The sequence below is a fragment of the Rana temporaria genome, chromosome 4 (genome assembly GCF_905171775.1).
Source record: "Rana temporaria chromosome 4, aRanTem1.1, whole genome shotgun sequence".
NCBI classification, from domain to species: Eukaryota; Metazoa; Chordata; class Amphibia; order Anura; family Ranidae; genus Rana; species Rana temporaria.
In genome coordinates this window covers 106,016,590-106,031,509 of record NC_053492.1, presented here as the reverse complement: position 1 = coordinate 106,031,509, position 14,920 = coordinate 106,016,590, and the positions used below count along the sequence as shown (strand labels likewise).

Here is a 14,920-nt window from a genome sequence, read left to right as displayed (position 1 = left end):
CTCTCCCGCCTGCTGTTACATGACAAGCCACATCCTAGGTAACCCCAGTACTGGTCATGTGCAGTGCATTGTGCATACCAATCTCTGTCTCTGTCTGGCTGCTTAGTTGAAATGCCAGGGCTGATTTATTGGGTACATGGTATGAGCAATTACACATCAGTGGGCACAATTAGCTGAGAGATGGGGCTGCCTACTCTTGGGAATCCCCTGAGTGTTAATGCACCCTAAAAGTGCACCAACCCTAAGGAATGGTCCATGTCTATGCAGTTTGCTTTCGATTAGTATTTTGCTGTGCGTTTTTGCACGCATGCTTTTTATGTGTTTTTTTCGGGGTTTTTTTTATGCTCTTTGCATTTTTTAGGCTTTTTTTTGACAGATTAAAAAATGTAAATCGTGGCAAAAAAATGCACTACATTTTTTTCTGAAGCTTCTCCATTTACGTCTACTGAACCAAATACGCACTGTTGTGCGTTTTAAAAAAAAGACTCTTTCCAAAAACACAGCGGCTGAAAAAAAATCATAGATGTGAACGTTTTTTTTTTTTCCCCTTTTTTTAACCACTTCAGCCCCAGACCATTTGGCTGCCAAATGACCGGGCCGCTTTTTGCGATTCGGCACTGCGCAGCTTTAACCACTTACCCCCCGGACCATATTGCTGGTCAAAGACCAGAGCACTTTTTGCGATTCGGGACTGCGTCGCTTTAGCTGACAATTGCGCGGTCGTGCGACGTGACTCCCAAACAAAATTGGCGTTCTTTTTTCCCCACAAATAGAGCTTTCTTTTGGTGGTATTTGATTACCTCTGCGGTTTTTATTTTTTGCGCTATAAACAAAAATAGAGCGACAATTTTGAAAAAAAATAATATTTTTTACTTTTTGCTATAATAAATATCCCCCAAAAATATATAAAAAAACATTTTTTTTCCTCAGTTTAGGCCGATACGTATTCTTCTACATATTTTTCGTTAAAAAAAATCGCAACAAGCGTTTATTGATTGGTTTGCGCAAAAGTTATAGTGAAAAAAAAAAACGACGCGTCAAATTTTTAATTTATTTTTTTTGCGTAAGTCGTCCGTGAATAGGAAAGGACGTAACTCACGTCTAAGTTCAAAAAATTACGTCGGTGCGACGTCATTTCGCGCAAAGCACGGGGGGAATCTTCAAAACGGAGCATGCGCAGTTCATTCGGCGCTGGGACGCTCTTCATTTAAATGAATTACGCCCCCAACCCACCCAATTTCAAATACGCTGCCAGAAAAACACTATGCCGCCGTAACTTACGGCGCGAAATCACTGTGGATTCGAAATTCCGCCAGGTAAGATACGGCGGCGTAGCGTATCACTGATACGCGGCGCAAGTGCAAATGTCTGTGAATCTGGCCCTAAAACTTTTGCGCAAACCAATCACTATACGCTTATTGCAATTTTATTTTATTTTTTTAACAAAAATATGTAGAAGACTACGTATCGGCCTAAACTGAGGAAAAACAATTGTTTTTTTTTTGTTTGTTTTTTTTATTGGGATATTTATTATAGCAAAAAGTAAAAAATATTGTTGTTTTTTTTTCAAAATTGTCGCTCTTTTTTTGTTTATAGTGCAAAAAAAAAAAAAAAAAAACACAGAGGTGATCAAATACCACCAAAAGAAAGCTCTATTTGTGGGGGGGAAAAAGGATGTAAATTTTGTTTTGGAGCCACGACCGCGCAATTTTCATTCAAAGCGTGACAGTGCCAAAAGCTGAAATTTCGCCTGGGCAGGAAGGGGGTATATGTGCCCAGTAAACAAGTGGTTAAAGTAAAAACAGCCATTCTACAAGGTCTATAAACGCAGGTATGGGCTGAGGGCAGTGTCATCGCATGCAGCTACCTAGGATTCTCTGAGAAGGAAAGAGTGAATGACACCCAGAAATCGGGGACGGAACCTGAACCTAGGAAGGGGACTGTACCATAACCGTCTGATCAATCGTGATAGTAAAGCAAACCATGACACTGAAGTGTGGAAACCATACAGTCCCATGGGATGTGTATGGAGAGAGCAGCGTGTACACACATGTTGGAGGAGAGCTGCACTGTATGCTGGGAGAAGGCATACAGGAGGGCGTGGCTTGTTACTCTGGTTACGGCTTGGCTTCCATGAAGAGGATCAGTTACACATTGATGAGGAGGAGTGAGATAAGGAGACAGCTACTCCAGTGTGCATGATCAGGAGGTAAGAGGGACCTTTACTATTACTATTATTGTTATTTTTATTACTGATAATACAATATTATTGTTATTAATGATAATATTATTGTTATTGATAATACAGTATTTTTTGTTATTATTATTGATAATACAGTAAAACCTTGGTTTGAAAGTAACTTGGTTTGAGAGCGTTTTGCAAGACAAGCAAAACGTTTTAATACATTTTGCGATGTCCTGATATAATGCCGCGTACAGACGGTCGTTTTTTGTGATGAAACAAAATGACGTTTTATGTGATGAAAAAAAACGACGTTTTTGAAACTTCATTTTCAAAAACGACGTTGCCTACACACCATCGTTTTTCAAAATGCTCTAGCAAAGCGCGGTTACGTTCAGCACGTACGACGGCACTCTGTTCCATTGAAGCTCGCTTCATAACTTGCTTCTGAGCATGCGCGGGTTTAAAAACGTCGTGTTCAACGTCGTTTTGCCCACACACTATCATTTTAATTGACACAAAAAACTACGTTTTGAAAAACGACACAAAAAATTCGAGCATGTTCGAATTTTTTTTTTGTCGTTTTTCAGAAGACATAAAACGACGTTTTCCCCACACACGGTCATTTTAAATGACGTTTTAAAAAAACGACCGTCTGTACGCGGCATTAGAGTAGTGTCATGTCACAACTGAGTATAAAAGAGAAGAGAGGAGCCTCCAAGTGTAGCAATATGGTTACATTTAATGAAGGTACAGCATTTAGCAACTTATTGCTACACTTATGCCGCGTACACACGGTCGTTTTTTGTGATGAAAAAAAACGACATTTTAAAAAACGTCATTTAAAATGACCGTGTGTGGGGAAAACGTTGTTTTATGTCTTCTGAAAGACGACAAAAAAAAAATTCGAGCATGCTTCAATTTTTTATGTCGTTTTTCAAAACCTCGTTTTTTGTGTCATAAAAAATGATCGTGTGTGGGCTAAAACGACGTTTAAAACGACGGTTTTAAATCCGGGCATGCTCAGAAGCAAGTTATGACGCGAGCTTGAATGGAACAGAGTGCCACCGTACGCGTTGAACGTAACCGCGCTTTGCTAGAGCATTTTGAAAAAACGATGGTGTGTAGGCAACGTCGTTTTTTAAAATGAAGTTTGAAAAAATTCGTTTTTTTTCATGAGAAAAAACAACGTTTTTTTACAAGACAAAAAACGACCGTGTGTACGCGGCATTAGAGGTGCCTCTCTTCTCTTTATATACCCTGTAAAAAAAATGCTTTGATTTAAGAGTGCTTTGGATTACAAGCATGTTTCTGGAACGAATTATGCTCACAATCCGAGGTTTTACTGTATTATTGTTATTATTAGTATTATTATATAGCAGTCCCCAGACTGAGAAGGGGATGACACCACACATACTGTACATCTCACCTCTTCATATTGTTGGAGAAGTGAACAGAAGAGTCTGCAGATCTGATCTGTAAATGTATGGGGGAGGGGGGTGTAGTGTGTGCTGTGTATTGATGTACGCACGTATTTCTATTTGCAGGCATACGGTATCCAATAAGTCCCCTACATACTGGATACCAGTGCTTACTAGTGCACATCAGTGCACACTTTTTTCTTCATTCAACCCAGTGGGCTGAATGAAAAAAATAAAATAACTGACAGGTTGCTGTACTAACACAAGCGATGTTGGTGCAGAGATCTCCCCAGCTGTGCTATTTCATTCTGACAGGGGACTCCCCTCGCCAGAACACACTGATCGGTGCTGGCAGCCTTGGTCTGTAGGCACTGATCTTACAAATGAACTCCCGGAACGGAACTCGTTCGTAAGTAGGGGACTTACTGTACCTGATGTAATGGATCTGTACTGTACACTGCCTAGGGGAGATTGCAACACACACATATACGCTGTTTGAACCCTTATGGGTTATTTGCTCAGGAATGTATTTTTGGGTTCTCACACAAATATACTGTATTACACACATGGTGTTCTGTTTTTGTCACATATATATGTAGCGCCCCCTTACTTTCAGTATGGGCACTATGCTAAAGTTAGTGGGGAATGGGAGAGTTACTTTGCTCCCATTCAAAATTTGCTAAAATTGGGACTTCTGTCACTCCAGAAACGTCCACTGGGTCAGTCTGTGCTCCAAGGATGCAATACCATGCCTGGCCAGCAGCTGGCACCAGAGGGGTTCTGGCAGAGCAACTTTCCCCAGCAGCCAATCAGAGAAGTTTCTCCCTCGCAAGGCATGCTGGGGAGGGGTATATCTGGGACAGGTGTCATGTGCTAACCGAGTTTCGCGGGGTCCCAGTTCCAGGTGCGGCATCCACCTTCAGGGTGCGCGCATCCATGGACCCCGCCAGCGAGGCCCACCAGGCCAGAATTGCAGTCTACATAAACCCTCATCCTGAGGTAAAAAGGGACTCCATTGACTTACTGGATTCCCGGTTCTATTGAAAGGATCCCAGGCTGGGTGCCGTTCGATTGGGGAGTCGGCTTGAGAGGAACCCGGAGGCAGGTTGTCCAATAGGGCTTGAACGAACCAATCGGGGATCTAGTGATCGGAATGGTGACAGGTACGTGCTGCTGTCATCCGGTGACCTATGATAAAACCTACTGGGAGGATTCGCTCAATTTATCCATCTAGCTCACCTAAAGTAATTGGCCTGTGGCAGAGGCCCTAGAGCCAGGTCTGTGAGAGAGATCTGTTCCTCCCAGCAAATCAACTGCACCCATACGCCACATTAAGGTAACTCAATATGCCGATCCCAAAAACAAATCAGCGGCTCCTTCGGGGGTAGCGCTACATATAAAATGTAACTTACTAACATTAAAGCATGGGCTTTAAAGTGGAAGTTAGGAAAACCATTCTAAATCCTGTACCAGCGGTCACTTAATAGTGGACCGTGGTCCGGAACCGGACCAAGTGACAGTCCTGTCCAGACCGCAGCCATGCCACTGCAATGGTTGGGTGTTCTCTCCCGGGGTTCACTTTCCGGCCACCGATGTCATCCTCACAGCGGGTGGGAGGAGCTGCCTGTCACACGTGTCTTCTGGGAGACATACAGGTCCCAGAAGACAGCAGGAACCAGTCAGAGCGCACAGCACAACTTGGCATGTGCAGTAGGGAACCAGGCTGTGAAGCCACAAGGCTTTAATTCCTGATTCCCTTACTGAAGACACCCCAGGATGATTGGTGCCACTGTCCTGTCGAAGGTACTATAGGCCTGTGCAGAAGAAGCTTGCATTAAAAGGGGCACTGTGATGTGTTAAGGGGCGCTATGTGCTGGAGAGGGGGAGTATAGGGGCACTGTGTGATGTAAAGGGGAGCTGTGTGGTGTAATAGGGCACTGCGTGGTGCAAAGCAGGTGTAAAGAGGCACTGTGTAGTGTAAAGAAGCACTGTGTGGTGTAAAGGGGGGGGGGTGTAAAAGGGCACTATGTGGTGTAAAGGCACGCTGCATGGTATAATATGGCACTGCGTGGTGCAAAGGGGGTGTGAAGAGGCACTGTGTGGTGTAAAGGGGCACTGTGTGCTCGGGTGCCCACATAGCAAGCTGCTTGCTGTGGGGGCACTCAACAGGAGGGAGGGGCCAGGATCACAGAGGAGGAACCCGAGAAGAGGAGGATCTGGGCTGCTCTGTGCAAATCCATTCCACAGAGCAAGTAAGTATGACATGTTTTGACTTTAGTATCACTTTAAAGAGGAGTTCCACCCAAATTTGGAACTTCCTCTTAACCCACTCCTCTCCCCCTTACATGCCACATTTGGCATGTAATTTTTTTGGGGGGGGAGTGGGGGCTTCAGCACGAGTGGGACTTCCTGTCCCACTTCCTCCTTCCTGTAGGCGACTAAGCCTAATCGCCTTCAGGAAGTGGCTGCTGTAGGCGATCGCCTAGGACACGTCACAGGTCCTAGGCAATCTCCTGGCCAATTACACGGCGCGGCGCCGGGCCGCGCCGCTCGCGCATGCGCAGTGCCGCGCCGCTCGAGCATGCGCAGTGCAGCGCCGCTCGCGCTCGCGCATGCGCAGTGGGTGCCCGGCCGTGAAGCCGAAAGCTGTCACGGCCGGGTGCCCACACTGAAGATGAAGACGCCGGCCGGGGAGGGGGGGAGAGGAGCGGAGCCCCGGCCGGCGCGTCGCTGGAGCGCTGGAGCAGGTAAGTGCCTGTTTATTAAAAGCCAGCAGCTACACTTTTTGTTGCTGCTGACTTTTAATAAACATAAAAATGGCTGGAACTCCCCTTTAAGACTAAAGTCTGCTTCAGTTCACTTCATTTTTGTGAAAAAGGTAAACTTACACTAAATTGAAAGTATCTATAGAGATTCATACAGATATGAGATAAAAGGGGGGATGGGGTGTAGTAGCTAAATGGATCTCTCACCTTTGTCATATTATTTTGTCACTTTTAACCATATGTCTAGCATTCCCCCGGGGAGAGCCAGGTAAGTAGGCCACACAGAAGGCACACTCATATGAATGTCTATTCACAATCCAAACCAGAAAAACGATCTGGAGAATGTTACTCCATACATGAAGATTCTAGCGCTACCCCCGGAGGAGCCGCTGGTGAGATTTGGGATCGGCGTATTTAAGTTACCTCTGTGATGTGTCTAGGGGTGATGATGGTGATGAGAGTAGTAACAGAATGTCCAGGCTGTTGGTTGACGTTTTTCAGTGCTTTATTTCTGGTCCAACACGACCAACAGTCAACTTGAGGTAGACAGCATAGGTTGGTGAAAGAAAGATAAACTCTGCAGACCCAGGTTATGGATAGAGAAAGCAGTCCTGCCTCCAATAATTGTAACTGTCACGTCGCCACTCCAGCCGGAGTGGGTGAAGTGCCCCTGGACAGACCCCTCTCACAGGCCTGGCAGCCAGAGCGTCACTTAGAACTTCTGGGAAGGAACAAGTCTCTGCCACAGACTTGGCTCTAATGAAATTTGGATCTTAGGATGAGACCTCTGCCACAGGCCTAGTACTTTAGAAGTTTGGATAGTAGAGCGAATCCTCCCAGTGCGTAATTTGGGGCCACCGACTGACAGTTTGCTGCATACAACCTGTCAGTGTCCGGTACCCAGATCCCCGATGGTTTGTTCAAGCCCTTTTGGATCACCTGCCTCCGGGTTTTCCTCAAGCCGATCCCCCACCGAACAGCACAACTCGCTTGGGATCTTCTCAATAGAGATGGGGGTACCCAGTAAGTCACTGGGGCCCCTTTGCAGAATCAGATGCTCCGGGCCATGAGAGCCCAGAGTCAGGAACTCTGCGTAGCACGTGCGCCCCGGCCTAGTAGGCCATATCGCCGGGGCCCGTGATGTGCGCACACCCTAAAGGTGGGTGCCGCACCTGGAACCAGGAACCCGCGAAGAACCCCAAACACAGGCCTCTGCCACAGAAATACCCCTCCCCAGCATGTTCCGCGAGGGAAAACTCCTCTAATTGGCTGCTGGGAAGAAGCGGCTCCGCCCGAACCCCTCCAGCGCCACCTACCATCCAGAGATGAAACAGCATCTCTGGAGAACAGAGTGACCCACAGGACAGTTCAGGGCTGGCGACAGCCAAATTTAAATAAATAAAACACAGATGAGAGCAAGTAAGTCTCTCATCCCACTAGATTTAACATAGCACCTGTACTGATAAGTACACAGGCGCTACAAGCAGTTTTGAGGTTTAAAAATATGCTCTAGCACAATAGTACTGTAAAAAAAAAAGTCCTGCCAGCCGCATCTTTGGAGCGGAGAAGGAGCGTGTGTTTACCGCTCTTCCACTGCTGCTGCCCATTGAAATCAATGGGACAGTGCGGCTATGCCGCCCGCAATGCGCTGCTTCACTAGCGCCCCACAATGCACCCCACTAGCGGCCGAAATGCGCCGCAAATCTGCCCATAGCGTCGGTGATGAAAATAGCAGCATTTTACCGCTGCTGCTATGGGCGGCTCAGTGTGAAAGCGGTCTTAGAGTTTCAATTTGTATACAATCAGGCAGGCCCTTGCACTACTGTACATGGTTTTGGTAAAACTGAAGACAAAAATCTATAGAAAATCTAATCTAATAGTGTGTATGGGGCCTTAGTGTAGGTTCACACTAACAGTGGGAATGAAATCGTGCGAGTTTAGGCCCTTTTCACACTACAAAATAAATCCATTTTAATAATCCGTATTAAAATCCGTCAGATAATGTTAAAAAACGGAAGTTATACGTCCTTTATAACATATCATTAAAGTCTATGGGATTTTTTTATGTTCCGTAAAGATCCGTAATAGTCCGTTATAACGTACAGACGTTAGTTATTACGGAATATGTGACGGGTCTTGCACTAATTTTTTTTCCGTTGCAAGTAACGGATATATTAACGTCCGTTATATTTTAACATTGAAGTCTATGGCGCACGGACGTTAGTAAATGTCTCCGTAAATGTCCGTTATTTTAACGGACGTTAATTTTATTGAGCATGCTCAGTAAAGACTTCTGGAGCTGGACTTCAAGAAAGGGTGAAATGGTTTTTATTAACGGACGTTACAAAGGAATGATATAACGGATGTATACGGATATATACGGATTAACATTATCCGTTTTCAATAAAGGAAGAATGGTAAAATATTTGTCCGTATGTATCCGTTATTAAATCCGTTAATAAACGTCCGTTAATAGGTGTAATAACTATAGTAACGGATATTATAAAACGGACATACAATCCATAGTGTGAAAGAAGCCTTAGCTGAACTCACACAATTTCATTCCGGCATGTCAGTCCCAACTTTGGAGGCGATTTCAGAGACTTCTGTGTGGGTTGCTGGACAGATGTCTATGGAAATTGTTCCCCCAAAGTCGCTAAAAGTAGTACAGAAAATACATTTGGGAATTGGTGCGGCACCACACCGATTCGGATGGTTCCATTGCCTGCAATTACGGCCGATTTGAAATGTGATTTAACATGTCAAATCGCATGCCAAATCGCTCCAATGTGAACCAGGGCTCATTGCTTTATTTTGCTGAGAAATCTATTTAAAAAGCACCCCCTAGCATTTCTAGCCGCAGTCATATTGAGTAAGAGCAGATGATTTATGTAGCATTACTGAAATTATCTGCCCTTAGCTCAGGCATGTAGGCAAGAGGGTGTACTTAGCTGAGAAAACCCCTCCTCCCTTCCAGAAGATGTATGCCATCATTTTGCCTAGGCCTGGAAACCAGGAAGTAACTGAAGAAATGTAACAAAAAAGTTTGAAACAAGTAAAATTATATACTTTCCTATCTATTTACTAATACTAATGTTAGCAGCATGGAGTGGCGGCAGGTCCACAAGAGGACCAATGTAAAGACAGGGGTAAGGGAAGCCCATAGAGGTCTATGTAGCTGATTAGTACAGGAGCAGAAGATAGAGGACCAATGTAAAGACAGGGATAAGGGCAGCCCATAGAGGTCTACGTAGTCAATTAGTACAGGAGCAAAAGAGAGAGGACCGATGTAAAGACAGGGGTAAGGGCAGCCCATAGAGGTCTATGTAGCCAATTAGTACAGGAGCAGAAGAGAGAGGACCGATGTAAAGACAGGGTAAGGGCAGCCCATAGAGGTCTATGTAGCTGATTAGTACAGGAGTAGAAGAGAGAGGACCGATGTAAAGACAGGGGTAAGGGCAGCCCGTAGAGGTCTATGTAGCCTATTAGTACATGAGCAGAAGAGAGAGGACCGATGTAAAGACAGGGGTAAGGGCAGCCCATAGAGGTCTATGTAGTCAATTAGTACAGGAGCAGAAGAGAGAGGACCAATGTAAAGACAGGTGGGTGCAGCACATAGAATTATATTCAGAGACCTCAATGCTGCAGCAGCTCTCATTCACTTCTGCTACATGTGAATGGCAGCCATTCCGACAAAGCTGTGATATTTCTAGGTAGTGCAGGGGTAGAACAGCACAATAAAGTGGCAAAGCTTTGCTTTTTCAATAGATAGTGTTAAGCTATAGCATGTGGCAGCTGGTGCAAAACATTTTTGGTGGGGCAGCAAACAAACCCCCAGGTCCGTAGTCATCCCTCCAGTGGTCACGGCGCCGCAGCCTCCCTGGCTTCTCCTCCTAGCTAACCTGGTCTTCTTTAGATCCTCCCCCTGTCCTGATTGGCCCGTGAGGAGAAGCCAGAAACCAATAGCGAATTGCACCCAAGCACAACCTTTTTCAAGCCAATTAAAGTCTCAGGCTCTAATCATATGCTTGAAAAAAAAAAAAAGCAGATCTCATAAAAATGCATTAGTCTGGCGCCTTGCATGCAAATTAAGGGGGGTGGGGGCAGCACCCCTGCGCCCCTTATGGGACGGCCGCCACTGGTAGCAGAAGGGAATAAAAGCTGATGTGCTGCTCATTCTTTTTACCTGTTGGCAGCACATGATTTTTCAGATTTTATTTGTATTTTGGGACATTTCAATGCAACACCAATCAATTTAACCCTTTCTCCAGATTGATCTGATTGAGCACCAGTCAAAGCAACACTGACCATGAAATATTTATATTACAAATAATACAGTAGATGATTGTTTTGCAATTATTTTTACGTTTTATTTAGTTGAATTCAATAAGATGTATGACCTTCATTTGTATGCAATTGTACTGCTTGGATGAATATTGTTATTTCAGTTTTATTATTTCAGTCTGGTGTTATTTAGACATTCGGTCCTTTGGTATTATTATACGTCTTGTGTTCATGCTGCCTGGGTACACCTGATGATATTCCAAAAGAATAACAAAAGTGTGTAAGTCCCACTTTAAGCATCTCATTTAAATATACAACTTAAATCTCACATTAAAGAAGATAAACACATTCATATCCCACACTGATAACCAAACACACTGATAACCAAATATTCTAAAGTTTCTAGTTGTTGGACTTTCCATTAGACTATCAGAGCATGATTTTCTATCACGGTTGAAGTTTATGTACTTATAACTGTTGTTATGGCATTTGGCTGGCAGTCAAGGCGCAGTACCGCTACTTTTCAACGTGTGGTCATTTGTGGTTGTGGGACAATGACATTTGTCCTCTTCATTTAATACAAAGAGCTCTGTGTTTCTGTCAAATTCCTGCATGTTGAACTTTGTTGGCTTAAGATAAAGAAAATTCCGCAACTATCCTCTGAATCTCCCGAAGTTCCATAAAGAAATTAGCAGTGGAAAAGTGCAGATTTCAAGCTGGGCTCCAGGTAGCTTAAAAATATAAATTAATGCAGATATGTGTTAAATAAACAGAAAATAAATGTAATTTTAAGTTTAACCACTTCGTATTTGGGCCAAATCTGACACTTCACTCCTACATGTAAAAATCAACTTTTTTTTTTTTGCTAGAAAATTATATAGAACCCCCAAACATTATATCTTTTTTGTTTTTTAGCAGAGGCACTATAGAATAAAATGTTAGGTGTTGAATTTTTTTTTATGTCACATGGTATTTGCGCAGCGTTTTTTCAACCGCAATTTTTTTTTTGTAGAAAAACACTTTCCTTAACCTCCCTGGCGGTATGATTCTGTCTGGAATTACGTACCAAAAGCGGTACATTTATTTTGCAAGGAAATTGGCGTTTTATACTGTAGGCCTGTAATTTTTAGAAATAACTCACTTAAATCTGACCAAGCAAGAGTCTTGTAGGCATCCCGGGTATGATTTTTTTTTTTAAAACAAAATTATAAATTATAATATAATAAATAATTATAAATAATTATAACAAATAATAATATAATTATAATAAAAATTATTCAATAATGTAATCAACTCAAAATCACTGAAATTTGCAGTTGCAGAATTGTCGCTGTCATTATTTTATTTTTTTTATGACGAATTTCCCCGCAAATCGCTATCGCACATTTCTGCAAGTGATTATAATTTATTATCGCTGTTTTCTAGCTGATCTAAAACCATTTTTGACATAAAGGGACACTTTTGGACAATCTACAGTTTTTAGGCAGAAATGACATTTTTTATTATATAAAAGTACATGTAGGGCACTGGGCAGACCACTAGGGACAAGGGGTGTGTGTATTTTTTACATACAGTACTGTAATCTATAAGATTACAGTATACTGTATGTAATGTGTTTGTTTACTTTTTTGAATTTGGCGCCGTTCTCCGTCCCCGTGCGTCGTAACGTCGCAGGGAACGGAGATCGGCGTCACACGGGGACTGTGAATCGAGCGAGGAGGTCCCGCTCGCTCACACAGCGGGTGGCATCGCTGGATCCAGGGACAAGGTGAGTAAACCAAGCCTGTGGATCCAGCGAAAGGTAAGCCCGTCCAGCCCGAGCGTGACTCGGGTTTGCCGATCCTAACATGTAAAACCAACCCCGAGTCACGCTCGGGTTTACCGTCAGGGGGGTTAATAATAATAATAAAAAAAAAAAAACACTTTAGTTAGCCCGATTTTATTTTGTATAACGTGAAAGATGATTAGATACCTAAAATGTCAAGCTTTAAAGATGTGTCTGCCCGTGGAATGGAGGAAAACTTACCTAATTAACCACTTAAGCCCCGGACCTTTAGGCAGCTAAATGCCCAGGCCAGGTTTTGCGATTCGGCACTGCGTCGCTTTAACAGACAATTGCGCGGTCGTGCGACGTGGCTCCCAAACAAAATTGGCGTCCTTTTTTCCCCACAAATAGAGCTTTCTTTTGGTGGTATTTGATCACCTCTGCGTTTTTTATTTTTTGCGCTATAAACAAAAATAGAGCGACAATTTTGAAAAAAATTCAATATTTTTTACTTTTTGCTATAATAAATATCCCCCCAAAAATATATAAAACAATTTTTTCCTCAGTTTGGGCCGATACGTATTCTTCTACCTATTTTTGGTAAAAAAAAATTGCAATAAGCGTTTATCGATTGGTTTGCGCAAAATTTATAGCGTTTACAAAATAGGGGATAGTTTTATTGCATTTTTATAAATTTTTTTTTACTACTATTGGCGGCGATCAGCGATTTTTTTCGTGACTGCGACATTATGGCGGACACTTCGGACAATTTTGACACATTTTTGGGACCATTGTAATTTTCACAGTAAAAAATGCATTTAAATTGCATTGTTTATTGTGAAAATGACAGTTGCAGTTTGGGAGTTAACCACAGGGGGCGCTGTAGGAGTTAGGGTTCACCTAGTGTGTGTTTACAACTGTAGGGGGGTGTGGCTGTAGGACTGACGTCATCGATCGAGTCTCCCTTATAAAAAGGATCACTCGATCGATACGCCGCCACAGTGAAGCACGGGGAAGCCGTGTTTACATACGGCTCTCCCCGTTCTTGAGCTCCGGGGAACGATCGCGACGGAGCGGCTATAAACGTCGTCCCGGATCGCTCCTCGAAGAAATCCGCCTGCCGCACGCAGCGGAGGGGGTCCCGATCGGACCCCCCACCCGCTAGAAGGCAAGGACGTATATATACGTCCTTCTGCCTGTACGTGCCATTCTGTGGACGTAAATAGTCGTGCGGCGGGCGTTAAGGGGTTAAAGAGCCGCCTCTGGGCAGGAGTGCTAATTAGATCACTTACAGGTAATCGCTGGCTGAAAAGATCCATACCGGGATGATGCCTGTAGGTGCAAGCATCATCCTGGTATAACTACTAAAACCCAAGGATGTCCATGGACATCTTACGGGCAGCAAGTAGTTAATTTGTGTAAAGCTGGTCATACTTTTAGGCGGTGATGTTTGAATTCCCCTGCCAGGACATTGTGTTCTGACAGCTCTGACAACAAAAAAAGTCTGGCGCCAATAACAAGGTATGTAGTATCTGTGAACAATGGACTACAAAGTGTAGAGTCCTGCCCAATCACACTCAGCAGCTATATGGTAAACACGTGTAGCGCTACCCCCTCAGGAGCCGCTGGTTGTTTTTGGGATCTGCAAAATAAGTTACCTCTGAACGTTGTCTAGGGTGATAGCAGTGAGTAGAGCAGTAAACGAATGTCCAATCAGCGAAATAGGTTTTCTGAATGCTTTATTTCTCGGCCAAACACGACCAACATCAACATGAGGTAGGACAGGAAAGGTTGATGAAGTAAGAGAACCTTGCAGTATCAGGCCTGGATAGAAGAAGAGCAATCCTGCTCTCAGTAGTAGTAGATACAGTTCATTGCCACTCCAGCCAGAGTGGGTGAAGTGCCCTCGGACAGACCCCTGCCACAGGCTTGGCAGCCGAAGTGTCACTTTAAGGATGCTGGGAGGAGCAGGTCTCTGCCACAGACCTGGCTCTGATGGAGCCTCTGCCACAGGCCTAGAACTTGGATGAGCTAAATGGTTGAGCGTATCCTCCCAGTAAATTTGCGCTAGGGTCATCGGTTGACAGTGAAAGTGTACCTGTCAATGTCCCGGTCACCAGATCCCCGATGGTTTGTTCAAGCCCTTTTGGACAACCCGCCTCCGGGTTCTCCTCAAGCCGACCCCCCACCGAAAGGCATACAGCCTGGGATCTCCTCCAGTAGAAGGGGGACCCAGTCAGTCACTGGCATCAGTTGCTCCAGGCCAGGAGGGCCCAGAGTCAGGAACTCCTCGTTGCGCGCGACCCCAGGCCAGGTAGGCCATAGTGGTGGGGCCCGCGATGTGCGTACACCCTAACGGTGGGTGTCGCACCCGGAAACCAGGAACCCGCGAAGAACCAAGAACAACAGCCTCCGCCACAGAAATACTCCTCCCCAGCATGCCCCGCGAGGGAAAACTCCTCTAATTGGCTGCTGAGGAAAAGCGGCTCCGCCTGGACCTCTC

General features: G+C 44.4%; 1 protein-coding gene across 1 annotated transcript in view; it reads left to right on the top strand.

Annotated features, from left to right (window-relative positions):
- The first annotated feature begins 2,109 nt into the window (after positions 1 to 2,109).
- Positions 2,110 to 14,920, top strand: part of DZIP1L (DAZ interacting zinc finger protein 1 like) — an 82,956-nt gene continuing 70,145 nt past the window's right edge. Inside the window, exon 1 of the mRNA XM_040348723.1 lies at positions 2,110 to 2,209. The gene's annotated coding sequence lies outside the window, so the exon portion shown is untranslated. The remainder of the gene's footprint in view (positions 2,210 to 14,920) is intronic.